We start from the raw sequence: 8068 nt of genomic DNA on the forward strand, positions 1-8068 counted from the left end.
ATTTTTTTGTTTGTTTTTCATATCAGCAATAAAAAACTGAAAACAAATCAGTTTTAATTCAAAACAAACAGAATGGGCAGGGAGGGGGGAAAGGAGAGGATTCTTGGCCACTAACCCCAAAAATCAGTTGTTAACTCAGCTCCAGCAGTTAGTTGTAAAGCATCTGAAATTGTACAATGAAAGGTGCTCTACGAAGTACAAAATATGTGTATTATTGCCCTTATCAAAAAAGTAAAAAACAAAAACAAAAAAAACACTAGGCATCTGATCCAATGCCCATTGAAGTCAACTGTAATTAGGCATCTGATTCAATGCCCATTGAAGTCAACTGAAGGGCTCCCATTGACATTAGCTAGTTCTGAATCAGCCCTCACTGAATATTTCACTATGTGTTGAAGATCAGCAAAGACTGTGAGAAACATGAACTTATATGTGCGTGTTCCTTTTTAAAGGCAAGTGGTAATTTTTTCCCCAGTGAAATGACACGGTATTAAAATGCTTTATGGTCAGTACAGCAAATCCATGAATCATGGCAATATACTTTCTCCTCTGGAATAGGTTAAAGGGTCTCTGTTTTCAATGCACAGGGAACGCACTGTCTCTCCTGTTCAGAGAGACAATGCTCTGTGGATTTCTCCACTTAGGAAAGCTGAAGAACACAATGACTTTTGAGAGACAGTGTCTGCTTTCCTCTTCTAGGGAAGCTGCTGGAGTAATAGGGAGAAGAGAAATTGGGCCAAAGGGACGTAACTGGGAACATGAAAGCTAGAAAGTAACATTTTGGGTCCTCACAGTTGGAACCCGACAAACAGCATTTAGCTCAGGCCAAACACAGCAGCTTTAGGATGAATTTCACAAGAAAACTTGCAGCTGTCTGTTAATAATCGATCATTTCAAGTCTGCAATTTCAAAATATTTAAGGACATTTGAACTTGCTTTGGCAAAAAGCAGGTTTTTTAATTCATTAATAAATCACACGCTGCTTCGTTGTATTGCTGTTGTTGCAACTCAATATATACGTAGCTAAAGGCTATGTATATAATTACATTGTTTTTGTTTAAATTTATTTTTGTGATAAAATACTTTAGTGCCACTTGGCCAGGACTCTTCCAAAAGAAAACTCATTTATCCATGGGATATTTCTTGGTCAGGGGATGGCTAGATCCGTAAACAAGAAGAGCCAAGCACCAGCCAAGTTTTCAAACTGGCATTCCTTTCTAGGTTCCCATCATCTTCAGACATGTTATTGATGTTGTATTATGAGAACAGAACAGGTGCCTGCAGGTGCTGCATATACTATAGATGGATTAAAGAAAGCTTACAAATTATGGCAGCGATTTCCATTAAAAGATTTTTAATTACATATATGCAATGTGCCAAGTAACAGTTGCAAAATCTGGATGGTTTGACTTCCATTTCGTGCCTCCAGGGTGTATTATAAAATTGGATTCCTAGATTATTACCTTTGAAAAATAGAAGCTGTCATATGCAACTGACTAAGGATGCTTGTGATGCCTACCTGTCATATCCTGGCTAGGTAAAAAAGAAATGGCCTGTGTTCCTTTAAAGGAGTCTTTGTCTTTTAATGTAACAGACACAGAGGTCTTCTGCAGTTCCACTCACTGGTTTCTTCCTCCCACTTTCTTGGAATCTTTGCTATAGGCAGGTGATATCCTCCCTTTTGAAGTGTCCCATAATTCACTGCCTCCTTCTATGACATCCCATATTGCACAGCACCTTCAAAGGGAGGTAGCCACCAGACTGAACCAAAGACTGAAGTGAAATATGGTACACATGCAAACCCAGCAATGAGGTAGCTGAGTGTTCATAGAAGCCAACTGCTATATCAGCCACCCCTAGTATGTTGTGGTGGACAACTACAGCTGGAGACCTGAGACTTTTTAAAATTACATCTTAGAACCTTCTGTTGTTCATAAGAATACTTCATGGAGACATTCTGTCCCATTTAACATCAGATGAATGGAGATTTTTAGGGTGAGGAGTTTGATTTATTAGGATTTTGACTCTGACACAGGACTTTCATAATGTCAGGCATATAAATTTAAGGATTATGGTGTCAGGTTTTTGTCATGTGGCCTTAAATTGAGTCCTGTTAAAAAAAATTAAAATGTATCACATCTGGTGTGCCACAGGAGAGAAAAATAAAACCATTCCCAGAGTTTGAAGTGTGGTTGTGGTCAGAAAAGTGACTGTGTGAAAATGGCATGTTCTTAGTCAACAGCTCTGTTCTCTGTGTGTCAACTCAATTTCATATGTGTATCTTACTCACAAAAACAAGTTTTTCATTTTTTCTCCTTTTAGCGCTAGAAAGCCAATGTAGTTATGGGAGAGCAAGCTGGATTCTATACTGTCTCACACATCATAAACAGAATTGTTAACTAAATTCCAGTTGCAGAATCTTTTTATTGGAGATGAGGATTAGGTATGAGCCAGTTTGGTTTTCAGTACCCAGGCTGAGTATATAGCCCTGGTAAATATTAAAACAACAACAACAACAAAATTTTGTTTGTAAACTGAGCAAATGTGATCTGGAAATCATTGAGACAATAAACATGAAAACCTACAATGGCATTTTAACAGTATGATATTTTCAAATTATAACCGCACTTAAAACCAGTTCAAAGAAAAATGATCAAAAAAAAAAGAGAGCAAACCCATCCTAAAAAAAAATACAGCTGAAACTTAGTTCTCTCTCTGGTTTGTTAAATGAAGGTTGATGAACATTAGAGAGCAGTGAGGAACTGATGTAATGTAAACAAGGCTCAAAATCATCTGTTAATTTTTATTGCTTGTGTTATGTCTGTCATAAGAGAGAGATGAGATTCTGTCTTTTCCTTTTGAACCTCTCCAGGCTGCTCGAAGGGCAGTGAGCAGACCTTAATGTCATGATGTGAGCTCTAATTGCATGCAGTACTTACTTTTCCATTGCTGTTAAAGTGTTGACAGGAGCTGCCAAATGGTTTTTTGTTTTACTCATTTTCAATGTCTTTCTTTGTCCCTGCACTCCCGAGTTGCAGATAACAAAAAAATATGAATATTCATTGTGTTGTCCTAGTATGAGTAGGATCACATCTCTGAAGTTCAGGAGATGTACTCCTTTCTGGAATGTATTGCTCCTCTGTATGGAAATATGCATTTAACGATGCCAGGTAATAATTTGGTCCCTAATATGTTTAGGGACTATGGGCCTCATTTTGAGATGGTGTGCAGGAGGGTGTAAGATACATCTCAGTAAATTTCCAAGGGAATCTAGGTTGGTGAAGTTCAACATGTAGAAGAGCTGGAACAAACTATAAGCTTACTTAAGCTATCTTAGACTTCCTTCTGCATCCATCCTTGTATCTTTTTAGGTGATAGGATTCAAATAAGTTTTTCCCATATTGACATTTCATTGGTTTACCAATTAGTATTTTATATGAGGAAAAAGGGAATAACTAGCAATGTTGGTTAATATCACTGGCTTCATCTTTCTGGCTTTAGAAATTATTGTTCTTCAGTTTCCATGTGTTCTTTCCTACAATATTTCATTTGCACTTGCTCTTCCTGTGATGGAGGGCCCAAAGGAAAATACTATATCATGTGAATATTATACACACGACAGTCTATTATTTTGTATGGTTATTAACCTCTGTGGAATTGAGAGCTTTCTGTTTTGCCTTAATGCAATATCCATAAGTATGTTCTCATACAGAAAAATTACCACATGAGAGTACCAAATAACTTTGTAGCATTTTCAGTATCCAGATCAGGACTTTGAACTACTGTAGTTTTCTGATTGGCTCTTGTTTTGCTCAAGATCTGAAAAAGGCTCAGTCTCGGTGCTTCTAAACTATGGAGTGTTTGGAATGTGGATCATTATCCATAATTTGGCAGGCCACGCCTTTGTTAAAACTGCTCTATATAGATATTTGAAATGTATGTTACAACAGATTGATTATAAAATGCTCCGGATGTTGAGGCAATCATGAAACCCTACCAGTCGTGGAGCATTTTCAACTTTGCAATTTTGTTATTTACTCAAAACTGACCTTATACATTTTTGCTGTATCTGTTGGACTGTTCTGTTTTCAGATCACATGAGTGTGAGAACACTTTTATATAAAATTATTTGGCCATTTTTGTTCTTTCATTCTTTAGTGCAGTTTTACAAAGGTTAGAAGAAATCAGTTTTAATTAGGGATGGCCCCATACAAACACATCTGACATCTCAACAATTGTCCTTCTTAGGGGGCGGGTAAGTTTCTGCAGTGTGGAGTTGAAATTGAGATGCTGACTAGTGAAAAAGGGATGCTCTCAAGGCACCATATTGGTACATAACATAATTCCTAATTCCTGCCTCCTTTACCCTATCCATTGACTGCATTTTTCACAGTGCTGCTAAGTTACTTGTGCATGAATCACAGATTAGCTGGACTCAAAATATTGCTGAAAAGTGCTTAAAATCATACCCATTGCACTGCATAGGCACAAAGTGCAGTTTTCAAAGACTCATAATTAGGTGAAATCAAAACTAAATGTCACTGACCACAACACTTTTTGTAGAAGGCTGTGTTCACTCCATGCCAAATTTCTAGTCTCTTTCTATAGTGTCCCTGGAGCTAGGGCTGTCACAATACAGTGCAATAATTTTATCACATGGAATTTTTCCCCTCACTTTCCTTGTACTTCACATTGAATTATATGTGTTTCGTCAAACTTTAAAAAAAAAAAGTCTCCTTCAGGCAGAGACAAGGCCTACAAAATGTAGTAAGGGGTAGCAACTTTAGAACCCTGTTAGTGACTAAAAGCAAGAGTTGACTTTTGTGACTTTTATTGCAGGACTTTCCTTCTCTCTAAGGCCTACCATTTGAGGATCTCAGATCTTACAAACATTACTAAATTAAGCCTCACAATATTCCAGTGAAGTCAGTAAGTAATAACATCCTATTTTACTGATGAGGAAATGGAGGCAAACAGAAATTGAGTGACTTGCCTACGATCACTCAGGAGTTAAATGACTTGCCCAAGGTTACACCGAATATCGATAGCACAGCCAGGAGCATCTGATATGTGTAATTTTTTCTCCCTGAGATAGAGGCAACATCCCATAGGCTGTGGCTTTGTTTGCAACCAAACAAGGGTGCAAGGGTGAATGCTGGCAGCTCTGAAATCCATCTGGTCACTCTTGTGCTGTTTAGCTACAAGCAGTGCATTCATTGCAGTCTGGCTGAGATAGCAACATTGGGAAGGAGGGAAAGGTTATAGATGCATTACAATATCAACAGGACTCTGTTTGAAGTTCTGCAGTCTCACTGACTAAATCAAGTAAGTAATTAACTTAGATCATACAGTGGACAGGATAGTACCACAACAAGCACCTTTTCCTCAGAGGAAAGTTTGTCTTGTGGTTACCTGCCATACTCTTCTGTGTACAACGACATTCAACCATCTTGTGGCCATTGCCACACTGGGGTTCAACATGCTGCCTTAAACATATCTGGCAACCCACTCAATACCACAGCTGTGCTACATTGAATCCAGATTAAGAAAACAAGCCTTGAGGCTGAGCATAAACACAGTCACAGAATTGCAGGACAAGTGGACAGACACTTGACTACATGAAGTGTCCCAATTCCCTGGGGTGCCATTGGGAAAAGCCTAATCTCAGCCATTGGCAGTAGCTTTCATAAACAAACCGCATCTCTGAGTTTCCCAAAGATCACATAGCAGCCTATATACTAATAAAGCTTAAAGAAAGCCCAAATAAATGTGCCGTTCACCTTCTGGGGTCCTTCCTCCAGCTTTATTATCTCTGACAATAGAGCCAGTGATTTTAAGAACAGTGAGCAGTGGCTAAGTTGTACAAGGGCCAATAAAAAAAAGTCTTTCTCCTTGGATTTTAAATTAAAAGTTTGAATTTTTGGTTTTTTTAGAAAAATTGTTGTAAAATTCTTAAGGCAGCCATCACCACCACATGACAGTCCTGTAAACCAGCTGCTCTGTACAAACAAAATACAGTATAAATCAATTGCTGGTTTTAAAAGCATCTTTAGTGTTCTTGACAGTAAGACAATATTTTTTGCTTTCACGTTTTAACATTTCTTTGGAAGGGAAGACAGCATTGAAGATGTAACAGTGTGTCTTTAAAATCTCCTACATGGTTACCGTTATTTGAGTAATACCTGCACCAATACAAAAGTATGTGCCCTGTCTGTGCGCACTAACACACACACATTTATGCTGGCAGGAACGGCATGAGTACTGGAGTAAACGTCTCCTGGAACTTTGCAGTTCTCTTCTTAGAAGCAGCATGAGATCTTCAGGAGAGCCGCTTTGGGGAATATTTTTTCATATTCTCCTCCCTCGTCACTCTGCTTCTGCCATCATCTGGTAAATTTGATGTTGTTCTTCTTTGGCCACACTTCCCTCACACTCTCTTCATACCCTCAGTTTATTCTTTCCTCCTTTCCAACAGCCCCATGCTCAGTGCTCCCAATGATCATGCAAGCAAGCTGGATTATTATTTTTTATTGGCTTAGTAAGCACACCACAGAGGATGTTTACGTCGGAAGTAAAGCTAGGCAAATGGAGAACTGGTCCCAGATTTTTTAAGAGAGCCTAGAGGGGTTTATATGCCAGAATTTCGTCTCTGGTGACCGACACAATGTGTTTTAATTGATTTCTGCACAGTGTCTTATGCTGATGAAAGGGACGTGTCCCAGAGAAACTCAGTCATCAGAAGTTTCACGTGCATATGCACAAATGGACTTGAAATGATTGCAGTGAGACTCCAGATCCTGCCTCAGTTCCACAATAAGCTCCAATTAACTATTTTACCAGACCCCATCTCTCATGATAATCATGACATCAGTTGACTATGCCCTGATTAATATTCCTTCCCTAAAACTGTATCTGTACTGGTTTCTCAGTAACAAGTGGGAAAAAAATCCAGCCTTCTTTCTCCGAGTAATATTGAAATACATTATGCTGGCGTCAAAATTAAATTAGCAGGAAGCTAGCATTTTAGGTTTGTACAGTAGACTTCCCTTTTGAAGTGGGGACCACAAAGTTCTCCTGTGTTTGTGCCTAAAAAGATTCTCAGCTGAAAGACCAAAAAAATCTCAATATCTATATGTTTAATCTTTGCTTGGTTGTGTCTGGATATCATAAAGACTGTGGTCAGAATAACTGGTATTATACTGTGTCTGATGCATACCCTCATTATTCTTGAATTCTGATTTTTTGAAAAGTAAATTTCAAGTGGACATCAACCCTAAACTTTACAGAGAATTGTTTTCTCAGCAATCAAGCCATTAAATTGTTGCATCAGACTGATCTTCCCACAAGTTTTTCTTTTCTTTCTTTTTCCCTTACTGCATGAAGGTTATTGACTTAAGCAAGTACTGCTACTGAGGGTTTCCCAGACTGGGTAAAGCGGTTTTGTCATCTTGCTGTCACCAGAAAAAAGTATAATTCGAAACAGACTAGGTTTTTCAACTTTACAATGGAGACAAGATTTGACCGCTTTTGAGTTTAAAAGTAGAACTTCTAGACTGAGCCCCCTTTTTGAAAACAGATAATGCCATGCTTGTGACATGTGTCAGACTGACACTGCAGGGATGTGTTCCTTGTCTCCTGACAGAACAACTACAGCACAGACAGCAGCAGTGCAATTTTCCCCATGTTGCTGCGCCTGCTTTAATCAGTCCCATGTGGCAAGAAGGTAGATCATGCACCTTGACTTATTATCCTTAGTCTTTCTGTGGAAACTGTCAATAAAGATGCCAGTTACAGAGGGTGATCTTTATGGCCTGGACAGCAGCCCGCTGAAAAAAGGACTAAGACCACCTTTCTTTGCAAAGGCCAGTAAATAATTGTCAGATTGTCACGACTTCAGTCACTTAGTGTTTTAAACCAGATTGAGACATGTGTTTTGTGGATGAAAGTCTCTGTATCTGATTCATCAGTTCCTTAATCTATCTAGTTCCCCATTTGTTAATTTGTAATGCTTCAGCCTGGGCTGAATAAAAAGTTCATTCACTTTTTGTATTGGCACCTAGCAATCGCT

The sequence above is a fragment of the Gopherus flavomarginatus genome, chromosome 2 (genome assembly GCF_025201925.1).
Source record: "Gopherus flavomarginatus isolate rGopFla2 chromosome 2, rGopFla2.mat.asm, whole genome shotgun sequence".
Lineage (NCBI taxonomy): Eukaryota > Metazoa > Chordata > Testudines > Testudinidae > Gopherus > Gopherus flavomarginatus.